General features: G+C 43.6%; 1 non-coding gene across 1 annotated transcript; it reads right to left on the minus strand.

Annotated features, from left to right (window-relative positions):
* Positions 1–6932: 6932 nt before the first annotated feature.
* On the minus strand, positions 6933–7123 carry LOC142443904 (U2 spliceosomal RNA). Its single transcript, XR_012783629.1, has one exon. It is a non-coding gene; the product is annotated as a U2 spliceosomal RNA (small nuclear RNA).
* Positions 7124–12864: the final 5741 nt, after the last annotated feature.

A 12864-nucleotide genomic window follows, 5' to 3' on the forward strand; every position in this document is an offset into this window, starting at 1 on the left:
AAAGAAATGAGCCTATATTCAGAAGGCACAGTGTCTGAGAGGGACACAGAGAACAGGCCTGCTCTGAAGGAGCGCAAATCTGCCTACATGTTTCCTTAACATGAATCCCAATGTCTATCCTATTGATTCTGTTAGCAAGTTACATTTTGTTACTTAATAAAACTTGTGCCTGTGATTCTGGACTGTAATTTCTATGTGGCCACTGCAAAAAATTAATGATCTGCGAAGGAGAGAATTGTGTAAATATAACTGCTGTCAGAACTGGAAACCCATTGGAGGGTAGATTTACGTTTAAGTTCTGCCTCACATGAATCAGGGCTGATGCTGATGGATGGTTCTCTCTCCTACATCTCTAATTAGAGGAAGTGAGAAGCCATCAACCATTTTAAAATTAGTATTCCTACAAGGCCCATTTCAGAGGCATTAATGAGAATGCTGCAGTTTGGGATATTATTCAACACCACCTTCAGAAAGAACCATTACGGAAACTCACTCAGACAAAAAAAAAACCCGTGGAATAACGGACTCTCCTAAAGAAGTGATCTTATTTCTCCTTAAAAACTAAGCATAGTGTTAAATTTGAATGATTCTCATGGGTTGGCCATAAAATAATGAAATATCAGTTGAAAGCTAATATCATCCAAAGAATCCTTAGTGATGTATTATGTTCAATGTCAGTAGTTTAGTGTTATTCCTGTGATCAACATATTCCTAATCTTCTCCATCCCAATGTTGAAGTCAGAGTCAAAGTTCATCTCTAACTTCTACTACTTCAAATTTCCACTATCCAGTGAACTGAATCAGTACTACACAGGCGTCTACACTTCTAGTAAGTAATACAGAAAAGGAAAAAATGCATCAGAATTACCTGAGTCTTGGTCATTTTCTTTGGTCCTTGTAACACTGCCAGCAACTGGGATGTTGTATGTTTTTCTTATCTGTATCAGCTCCAATGATGCTCATGAATTTCAGCCTCTCAGGAGGACATCCCAGAAATAATAATACCCAAACCAGGCACTTCTTCCTTCTTCCTCTAAGCTGCTGGTTGGTGAAAATCTGCAGGCTGATGGGAGGATACAATGTGAGTAGTTTAGGTCCAGATGCTGTAAGTGTTCCTGTCCATCTTCTTAACACAGTCCCCAATACTGTTAACGGTCTCCTTATTGAGTGACAGAAAACATCTTAATACCATGAGCAATAAAAGCTAAAACTCATAATTTTCAGACTTATGTGTAAAAGATGACTTTATAATAAATAGAGATTGGGTAATCAAATACACATGTCAAAAATAAGAAACAACCTGGACCGCTACCTCAAAACACATGAAATATCAATTCCTTACTGTGTGACTCTCAAGGAGAATGACAAATCAATGAACCTTTATGATGATTATGTTAATTAAAGAATCTGGAAAATTTGAAATGGGCTATATAAAGAACTATTTAAAACTGAATGCTGTTTTTCTAGAGCTGTAAATTCTACAATCACTTTAGAAACACTTTAAAACTCACCATCAAGTAGAGTTACACATATAAGCAACGATAGGACACAGAAGAACGGTTCTATAGTGTTTCCGAGACTAGAGAGGCACTACAGGCAGCTAATGGGTTAGCAGTCCTACACTTAACACTTGTCAAAAACCACAGCTCCATATTAAACACATATATCACCTATTAGTTTGAAATTCATATATATATATGTAGAAGTATACATTCCCCCATAGTGAGTGCACTTTTGAACTCCAAGACAAAGAACATTTTTATTGTAGCATTATTTGCAGTAACTCAATGCAGTTAGTTGCCTGTAAATCTTTCTAGTGATGGCCCCTTAACTCCTTCCAAATATTTAGGTGGGTGTGTCATCCGTCAATGTGATTGAGGAAAAGGAGATCTGGTGGCATAGTGGTTACTGTTGGGCTTCTAATAGCAAGGTCAGCAGTTGGAAACCACCAATTTCTCCTAGAAAGAAAGATGGGATTTCTTCTTTCACGAGTGACATGGCTTTCTAGTCCACTAAAGAGTGACAGTCTTGGAAACCCACGTGGGGCAGTTGTACCCTGTCATACAGGCTCGCTATGAGTCAGTGTTAACTTGATGGCAGTGAGTTTGGTTTTTTTGGTTTAAGAGAATGGTGAAAATTGCCAAACAATAGATTGGAACCCTTGAGACTTGGGGCTATGCAAGTAAACTGCCTGAAAACCCAACCTGGAAATGAGTCACATTGGACGTCTGTTAGGTTTAACTGAGGCATTTCTCAGACAGAAATTGGGATCTCACTACCATCAAAAAAAGAGAGAGAAAGAGCCAGGAGTAGGGGCCTTTGAAACTCAGATTCTTGACTGAAACTCTTCAATCCAGCAGACAGGCAGCTGTGACACAAGAGAGGAAGTGATGGGGAGAAGCAGCAACAGAGACATGGTGGCAGCAGAACCAAGAGACTGAAACAGAGCAGTGCAATTCCCAGACCACAGAACAAGAGAGCTGAGTGCCTCCGGGCAGGAGGTTAATACGTGAAGTGGCATACATCTGAGTATTTATCTGGGGAACCAGATCTGCCAACCTACATAGAGGTCCGTGAGGCTAAGGGACAGAGTGGGCACTTATCTGCAGAACTAAAAGACCTTTGTAACACTTGCCCATTCAGGACAGAAGCCAAGGGGCTGCAGGGCCGCATTTTAGCTGCAGGTATGGCTGTCAAGATGCTGTCCCAAAGTAGAACTGTATCTTGAGTCATTTAGGATCCACATTGTGTATTAGGGTACAAAAGTTACCCCTATGCCAAATATAATTTAAGGAGAATATTTATGGAACTTTAAGAGACAACAAAAGACACACACCATATGGATAAGGGAGACCACTAGCACGAGGTCAAAATAACACCTGAGGATTCACAGCCTGGACCCTGGATAACAGGGCATAGAACAAAAGACATGTCACAGATCATGACTGGAGGCAGATCAATACATCACAGGTACAGGTGGGACTTCAGAAGCAGGAAAGGGACCATGAGTAGAACATGCACCTCATTCAATAGAAGGACTTACAAGACTGGTCCAGGGCTTTCATACAAAGCCAGTCAAGGCAACAGTCAGGACAATGTCCCTTGTTCTGTGCTCAGTAAGGTGACCTGCATCAGGCATACACCGAGGCAGGCCCGCAAAGAGGGCTGGCTGCAAAGTTCAGACGATCTACTTTCTAATGCATTTTCCCAGTGGGAGGGATGATCTATATACTTCGTTAATGATCAGAGAGAATTTAATGGCGGCTTAATCAAAGTTGGGTGCAGCAAATGGACACTGTTATCACTGTCATCAGCAATAGAAACCTAAAACCCAATTCACTGCCATTGAGTGGATTTCAATTATAGCGACCTTTTAGGAGCAGTTGGAACTGCCCCGGGTGGGTTCCTGAGACTGTAACTCTTGACAAGAGTAGAAACCCTGCTTTTCTGTCCAGGTGTGGCTCATAATCCTGAACTGCTGACCTTGCAGTTAGCAGCCCAATCTGTAACCACTGAGGCCACCACTTTTTGCAAATTGGAGCGCTCAGAATTTAAGAAGCTCTCATAAAATTATAAACGGTTGTCCATCCAGTGAATTCTGTCGTTCAGGGAGAGGCGCAAAGCCCTCTGGCCCTGACGGGCAGGACAGCCCGGCGATTGCAGTGGGTGCTCTCCCTGTCGGACCCCAGAAAGCATGGCTCCCGCCTGCTGCCCACCGAGCTCCTCTGCCCAGCCTCGCCCTCAGGTGCCCGGGTCCTGACGCTGCCCGTCCCCGCGTCACTCACCCAGTTTCAGACAGAAACGCACTTGTTCTCCTCACTCACCGTCGTCCCGACAACTTACACTTACTTCCCAAAGGCTCCACCGCCCCGCTGGTGCTCAGGACCCTCTTCAAATTCCTGCGGCAGCTCCGAGTGTCCGGGGATGGTGTGTGTGACTAAGGCGGCCGCCAAAGGCCAAAATACACGCCAGACGCTGGTGACACGCACTTCCGGCCCTGCCCTGCACAGACTTGGAGGAGGGCGCCATGCTTAGATTGTTCTAGCTTCATACACCTTATTTGCATGGCCGTAAAGGGGTGGTGGTGTGTGTGCGCGCGTGTGTGTGTGTGTGTGTGTGTCCCACTTGTTCTAGTTTCCTATACCTTATTTACATGGCCTTACGCATTCATTTGGAGGGAAAGACAAAGTGTAATAGCCTGAGTGGAACCATCTTGTAGCAGTCTCCATTTTGTGTCAAGTTATGGACATTCCCCAGAGGTTAAGGTCAAGCAAACATTTGCCAGAAAAAGCAGCTGCAAGATAAGACCACACATCTATCTCAAAGGAAAAACGACGTTTCAAAATGTCAAGGCTAACTGCAAAGTCTGCTTCTGTTCTTGCATATTCGCACAGCTGAAAAGGCCCCATTGTTTACCCCCCCTATAAAAACCCAAGTCCGTGAGCGATGGAGACCAGCCATTCTCCCTCTCTTCAGGGAGCTGGTCCCTGCGCAGGTTTTTTCTCTTTTCGGTCCCCCTTAAATAAACTGTTTAGCTTCTTACCAGAGACTGAGTTGTTCTTGTCCGTTCATGTAAAACACCTTGACTTCCACTAATGATCTCCTTCATCCGGGTGACTTCTGTTTGTGTCTTTGTATTCTTTGTCTCTATTATGACTTAATAAATGTTCTCCTTAAATTATGTTTGAGATTGGAGTCGCTTTTGCAGTTTGTAACAGGGCACAAGCTAGTTTCTGGTGGCAGAAATGAGTGAGGAGGCTCACACAGGACAGATCTGTTCTGGAGACCCATTTTCAGTGTAGTTTAAAGGGAACACTTGTTAACTCTTAAGAGATACAGGCAGCACAAAGACACAAACACATCATCTGGGTGAGGGAAGCCACCTACAAGTGGAAATGGCTTCCCAGGTTCACAATTGAGATGTGAGCTAAAGAGGGTGTGGGGGAGGGGCAGGGCAAAGGAAATGGTCATAAAAGCATGATTGGTGGCCAATCAATACTTCACAATGACAGACACTTCTTTAATATTGGTCCAGGGCCTCTGAGACCCCTGTACAGTCTCGTTTGGTTACCTCCATCAAGGATCCACAGGCTTGTAAGCTTATAAGCAAGACCGCCCTCCCCAGCTGCCTGGAGAGAGGTGAAGGTAATCCACACTCCAAAGCCCTCTGCCTGAGGGCCATGTTACCTACAACCTTGCTTCCTAGACAGAAAGCACTCCATGGAAGCTTCCTCTGTGTGGGGTTCTGCAACCTATGTGAGGACTAAATCTATCCGGGGATCTGGGGCTGTCATTGCTACTGTGCCCTTTTGCAAAGCAAGGTGCTGAGAAGTTAAGCTCTAATACAGACCTCGGTCATCAGGGGAGTGGCCTGATGGCTGCAAGGCTGGCCTCTCCTTGCAGTAAAGGCCACGCTGGGGTCCCCTGCTCTCCTGCCTGATGATTGACAAGGAGGGAACGAGCCCCAGGCAAGAACCCACCCTCAATCAGGCCTTTCTGACGTGAGATGTGAGGGTGAATGAGGGGCTCTGGGCAGGAAAAGGGGACCGGCATATTCCCAAGACCTAAGGCAAAGAGGCTTGTAACCAGCTCAGAAAGGATTTAACTGGAAATATGCCAGGGGGTCGTGGCGACCTGGAACGCAGGCAGACAGGATGCAGGAATAGTAATATCCGTGGGGATCGGGGCACAGCTGGGGATGCAGGGTCTGTAGGGGACTCAGAGCCTGGGTTGAGCATAGAAACAGAGACTCACTTACTCTTGGGGGACGCTCAGGCTGCACCTTCTCAGTCAGAGGAAGTGAGTTCTGCAGGAAATTGTGTCACCTGGGTAGGGGTGGGGTGTTTCCCAAGGGGCGGGGTCTGGAGGTAATGAGGGCCTCCTGGAGGGAGGGGCCTGGAAGTGAAGCTCAAAGCCTGGAGTGGCAACCATTCCCTTTGTAGTATCTTCCTAGTCTGGAAGTTCTGCTAAAAGCTGTTCACTCTGGGTGACCCGGCTTGCATTTGAAACACCTTGCATTTGAATCACAATAACACACAAGCCTGGAGAGAAAGGCAACCTGACAGAAAAGTGGTGGGTGGAGGGCTTGCTTCCCAACTTCTTAGACTTTTGTTAATTAGCAATTCAGGAAAAGTACATCATATTAAAACAAAAAAAAATTGAATGGGCTAAGTCTTTCCTTTAAGAACAGTTCTAAGTAGACAGAGGTAATAAAGTGAGCACAAACCTGATAAAAATGGACCTTGTCTTAGTGACAATAGAACACATCACTGAATGATTGAAATTAGCAATTCAGAGAGAAAGAACACCTCATTAAATTAGCTGAGGAGGTTTCTGATCTATTTCATTGTTTCACCTATAATCACATGGGTTGTCTTTTCTTTATCTGAATTCATCTAATGTCCCATTCAATACCTTATGGACATTGGTCTGTCCTTGACAGTCAATGATCCACAAAATTTTTACTTTCCCAATCTTTAGTGTGGCCAGGATTGTTTATCATTGCTATTGAAACAGCAAGTGAAAAAGCAGAATTTGGACTCACAATGAAAAGTAGTCAGTGATCATCAGGCAACCACGGAAAAAAAGGACTTAAAAGACTTTTGACAGAGGACAATTTCTATTGGACACTGAGATAGAATGAATTTCTCTGCCATGGGAATGTGTTCCTTATCAACTCTGGAAGAAAGCATATTGCAATTTAAAAACCAGCAACAACAGTTTCTTCCCTCTTTTCTCTTGTCCCAAGTCTTAGTCTGCTTCTTAACTTATGTCTATTTGTCTAAGCGTTTTACTATGCTGCTCTCAGTTTCCAGCATAATTGATAAAGTGACTTATGGGGAAGGTCGGTGGGGTGTGGGGGAGGTTCTTGGGTTCTTGAATCAAAATTTGGTCTATATGGAGCAACAAAAATTTTCTTTCTTTTTTTTTTTTTTTGGTGCACCGTTCCTGGAAGCACTGCAATACCAGGTCGATGCGTGGAGTGGACGGAGCAAGCTCCTATTCCAACTCCCTGCTCCAAAAATCCATTTAATATATTGTCCTCGGATAGAGAACATATCAGATATTAAATTGATAAGAATAGATACTACACTTGATCTTAGCCAAAAGGCCGAGAAGCGATCATAGAATGCAAAAACAGTATTGTAATATATTTTTTCAAATTTCAACATAAGTACAATTTACAAATATAACACATTAAAATTATGTATAGTATTTTTTTCTTGGACACATTTCTCATTTGATTGAAGTTTTTGAGTAGATTGCTGTCGTTGTTTAAAAGGTCATGAAATTTTTCCCAAGAATTTGTAAAATTATGTCACACATGAAATTGCTTTCAAAGTCTCAACACTTAATTGTGATTTTTCTGATGTACACACTTTATTTAACATAGAAAAAACACATTCAGTCGCAGCATTAGTTCCTGGTAAGGACAGCAGGTATTTCACAATTTATAGTGCATTATTGTATGGAACATGGTTTGTTTCAAAATGTTGAAATATTTCTAACCATTTGTTCTCTATTGTGAGTTTTGCTGATGCCCAAGGTTTAACCTTTTCCTTATCAATATATTTTTAATAATAATACCTCATTAAAAAGATCGTTTTCGGAAATAATACTATATGGGAAATTTTGAGTAATATGATCGAATGATTTTTGCACATAATTCCATTTAAGTTCTTGTTTTAATGAAACCCAATGAAAATGTTCAATATCATTATAATGTACTGTCCACTCTTCTAAATAATCTATGCAGTTACTATAGAACTTTTCAGCGTGATTCATGATATTTGCACGATTTATTGCACCGTGCTCTTCTAGTTGGCTTATACTATTATGGATTGTTAACGGAAGAAAAATATTCTCTAACTGCTCTTGCCACTGAAATTCTAAATTATTAACTTCATTTGCTACTTCGATTACCAAAGTTTTGTCACCTTTAATAAGTTTTATAGTATTTTGAAAAAGAGCTGCTTGATTGTGTGAAAACTCTAGCCAAATGTTTGAAGATTCCTTTTAAAAAAATTCTTCTAAAATTCTAGGACATTTATCCTGTGATAGAAAGTAAGATTTCAAAGGATCATATATTTTCAAAATTCTTTTGACAGCGGGCAAAACAGCTAACCAGCACGTTTTACTGTATCCAAGTATTTTCAGATATTCGACTTCTGCAGTTTCACAAAACCCTTTAAGCATTTTAATGTGCACATCGTATATATAGCAATAAGAATATATTTTATATATATATATATTTTTACATATTTTTAGGGGCTCATACAACTCTTATCACAATCCATACATATACATACATCAATTGTATAAAGCTATAAAGCACATCTATACATTCTTTGCCCTAATCACTTTCAAAGCATTTGCTCTCCACTTAAGCCCTTTGCATCAAGTCCTCTTTTTTCCCCCTCCCTCCCTGATCCCTCCTCCCTCATGAGCCCTTGATAATTTATAGATTGTTATTTTGTCATATCTTGCCCTATCTGGAGTCTTCCTTCCCCCCCTTCTCTGCTGTCCCTCTCCCAGGGAGGAGGTCACATGTGGATCCTTGTAATCAGTTCCCCCTTTCCAAGCCACTCATCCTCCACTCTCCCAGCATCGCCCCTCACACCCCTGGTCCTGAAGGTATCTTCCACCCTGGATTCCCTGTGCCTCCAGCTCCCATATGCACCAGTGTACAACCTCTGCCCTATCCAGTCCTGCAAGGTAGAATTCGGATCATGGTAGTTGGGGGGAGGAAGCATGCAGGATCTGGGGGAAAGCTGTGTTCTTCATCGGTACTACATCACACCCTGACTCCTCTCCTAACCCTCTCTATGAGGGAATCTCCAGTGACCGACAAATGGTCCTTGGGTCTCCACTCTGCACATCCCCCTTCATTCACCATGGTGTGTGTGTGTATATATTCTTTTTTTTTTTTTTTGCATGTTGCCTTATACCTGGTCCCTTTGGCACCTTGTGATCGCACATGTGGGCATTGTTGCTTTTGAGCTAGATGGCCGCTTGTTTATCTTTAAGCCTTTAAGACCCCAGACGCTATAAGGTGATTCCTCAGTCACTTTAAAAATGGGTCTCTTACAATCCTTGTCTTACAATCCTCACAGCTGTGCATAGGGCCAGGAAAGACAATCAATATACATCAACCATATCAACACTGTGGGGGGAGGTCAGATGCTTACAGACATCCTCCCTGAAGAAAGTCAGTCACCAACCAGTAGGCCCAGCTCCCTGCTGTTAAAGACAATGGACACCTGCAGTCACCTATTTGGTTCCTGTAGGTGGAGTTCACACCCTACTGATAATGGTTCCTATGGAGATCCAGAGAACAGATCATCCTAAATCTAGGATCCGCCCATCTTGTCACATGTATACCCCAATCCCTCTCTTCCTGTCTCTTCCTGTTGGGTGTATGTCCCTAGACCACCCCTTCTCACTGCTGTATAACCTATAGGGCAAATTCTTCCTGTGACGTATATCTTTACCTGTAATCAGTGGGCTTGCATGCCCCCAAAAGGTATATAGGCCTGGATTAGCAGTGATCTCTCTCTCTCTCTCTCTCTCTGTCTCTCTCTCTCTCTTTCTCTCTGCTCTTCTCTTCTCTCCCATCCTCCCTCCCTTTCCCCTTGTCCTTCTGTCTTCCTTCCCTTCCCCCTCTCTCCATGTGGATCACCAAGAGGCACTGAGGTGAGCAATGCTACCATGAAATGTGTGTCTGACTCTATTATTTGACTCTCTCTTCTAGCTCTCATGTTCTTGATGACTTTAATATAATACTTATATATCTCAACCATGCAATTGTTCTTACTGAACCCATGATTACTTGTGGGGGGCTGGCACCCCCCAACTCATACCATACAACACAATTTTAATTTTATACAAAATAAAAGGAATATTTTCTTCATCTCTTGGATACTCAAGTACAATTTAACTTCCATTTGGAGCTTACCCACGTGTGAGGACCACGAAAATAAACCACTACAGCACCTGCTTGGTTTTGGACTATTTTTATAAGGACACTACCTGCTGTGGTAAAGATGAAACATTATGGTTTATAAAATATAAAAAACAAAAGCCTAAGGAGCTTTTACTCTGCTCCCTATGGTTCTATGAGTCAGAATTCACATGACAGCTCTGACTTTATTGTTCTTTTAAATGCATTCTCTTATGCCATATAAGTAAAACCTTAGAGTTTTTGTGTATTTGCAAACCAGAGACAAATACAAGAGATAAATCACTGCAACCGTGGTGCTTGGTAGAGGGGAAGCAAACAAGAGGAAAACTTTTTAGATTGACAAAGGCTAAAACAACGGGCTCAAATATAAGAACAATCTGAGGCTGATCCAGGACAGGACAGTGTTTCTCCCTGTGGCACATGGGGTCACTATGATTTGGAACTCACTGAGTGACCCCTAACGACCACCTCCCTTGTATAAGTACTGAAATGTTAGAGTGCTTCTTCTTTAAATAAGCAATAAAGTAATAATCATTCTAGAATCATTGTTGAAAATATATAATCATGATTTTAATATATATACCTGCAAGATGAAGCAATAATCAAGGACAAAATTGAACAAGGGTAGTAGATTGGTATGAGAAACTTTATTTATTTATTACTTTAATGCCTGAGGAACTACAAAAGAAAATTTTAAGACTACAGAGTATATAGGGTAAAATTATTTATAAAACACACCACAACAGGATATATTATACTGGTGTTTTAATACTAAAGCAACATATTTCATGATTACACAATTTTATTGGATTAGAAGAGTGATTAGATCATATATCAGAGCAGTGTATATCTACATTTGTGGAAATGGGATGGATTGAGTTTGAGAGCACCTGTCCTTGACTTTGAGTTCATATTTCAACTTGACTCAGTGGGATTATTACCAGGGACGCAAATATGATTCAGTATTATAAAAACTATTATGTAACCAACTACATAAACAGACTAAGGATAAGAACCATACGATCATATTAATAGGTGCAGAAAAGGCATTTGACAATATCTAACACCCATTCCTGATAAAAACACTCAATGACACAGAAGTAGCTAGGAGAGACCTCAACATATGAAATGTATTAAAGGAAACACTGTCCGTGAAGGACAAATTGTTGACTGGAACTTGCTGAAAATAAGACACTTATTCACACAGAAAGTTTCATCGAAAGAGTCATACAGAACCCACAGATTATGGGGAAATAGATCTTTAGCAGTGAGGAGAGGGAGAGAGCTGGGGAGGAGAAGGAGAGGAAGAGGAGATGACAACTGGACAACTGTGGCATTTTCAGGAATTCCCATCTTGATGCTCACTGGGCATGCATCAAGGGACAGGAGTCTCGGGTGCGTGTTGTAGCACAGGGAGCAGGACCTGAAATCCGTGTCTGAGGATGAAGCAGGTTGAGAAGGGTCTCCCCGTTGTGCCTCTTGATTCTACAGGGCTTAGGCCTGTTCTTTGAGTTGGGTGGTTGAGAGGCGTTCAGGTGGACGCCAGAATTGAGGTGGTCAAGTGCAGCAGATGGAATCAGATCCTATCAAGTGAAGTGGGTGTCTCTGTGGCCCTAGGTGCTGGAGTGTCTCTCAGGGGTAATTTCCACTTGGAAAGTATGCCTTCCACCCACCACTTTTCTTACAGTTTGTCTTTCTGTCTGGGCTTGTGTGTTGCTGTGATTCAAAAGCAAACGCGTTTCAAATACAAGCAGGAGCACCCAAATGGCACAGGTTTCTGCAGGATTTCCAGACTAAGAAGAAACTAAGAATGGATCCTTAGCCCTGAGCCTCACCTCCAGGCCCCTCCCTCCAGGCCCCTCCCTCCAGGCCCCTCCCTCCAGGCCCCTCCCTCCAGGCCCCTCCCTCCAGGCCCCTCCCTCCAGGCCCCTCCCTCCAGGCCCCTCCCTCCAGGCCCCTCCCTCCAGGCCGCCCTCATTATCTCTAGGCCCCGCCCCTTCACACAGACACCACCCCACCCCCTCCCCAGGTGATAAGAGTTTCCTGCTGACTCCATTTCCTCTGAGTGAGAAGGATCCTGTGAGCATCCATGAGTTTCTAAGGGTAAGTGAGTTTCTGTGTTTCTGGGCTGATCCCAGGCACGGAATCCCCGCAGGCCTGGCGTCCCCAACTGTGTCTGGGTTCCAGGGGAAATTACAGTTCCCGCACCCTGTCCGCCAGTGTTCCAGCTCACTGCGACCCCTGGGACAATTCCTGTTAAATCCTTTCTGAGCTGGCTACAGGCCTCAGCCTTTGGGGCTGGGAATACTCGGGCGTCTTTTTTTGCTCAGAGCTCCTCCTGCACCCTCAGCTCTACCCCAGAAAGACGTGATTGGGAATGGGTTCTTGCCTGGGGTCGCTCCCTTCCATGTCAGGTCGTGGGCATGAGAGCATGGGGACCCCAGAGTGGCCTTTACTGAAAGGAGAGGCAGCCTTGCAGTCATCAGGCCACCCCACTGATGACCGAGGTCTGTATTAGAGCTTAACTTCTCAGCACCTTGCTTTGCAAAAGGGCACCAGAGCAGTGACAGCCCCAAATCCCCGCATAGATTAAGTCCTCATGTGGATTGCAGAGCCCCACATAGAATAAGCCTCCACTGAATGCTTTCTGCCCAGGAAACAAGGTAGTAGGTAGTCTGGCCCTCAGGCAGAGGGCTTTGGGATGTGGCTGACCTTCACCTCCCCACTCAGACCAGGGAGGGGCAGTCTCTCTTGGAGGTTTGCCTGTGTGTGTCCTTGATGGCGGTCACCAAACTGGAGACAGTACAGGGGGTCTCCTAGACAGGGAGCCATGTGCTATCCCCCTTGCCTGGACTGCATTGGTCAGGAGGCCCTGGACCCATCTTCTAAACCCGCTATCTAAG

This window comes from Tenrec ecaudatus, chromosome 3, assembly GCF_050624435.1.
Source record: "Tenrec ecaudatus isolate mTenEca1 chromosome 3, mTenEca1.hap1, whole genome shotgun sequence".
Lineage (NCBI taxonomy): Eukaryota > Metazoa > Chordata > Mammalia > Afrosoricida > Tenrecidae > Tenrec > Tenrec ecaudatus.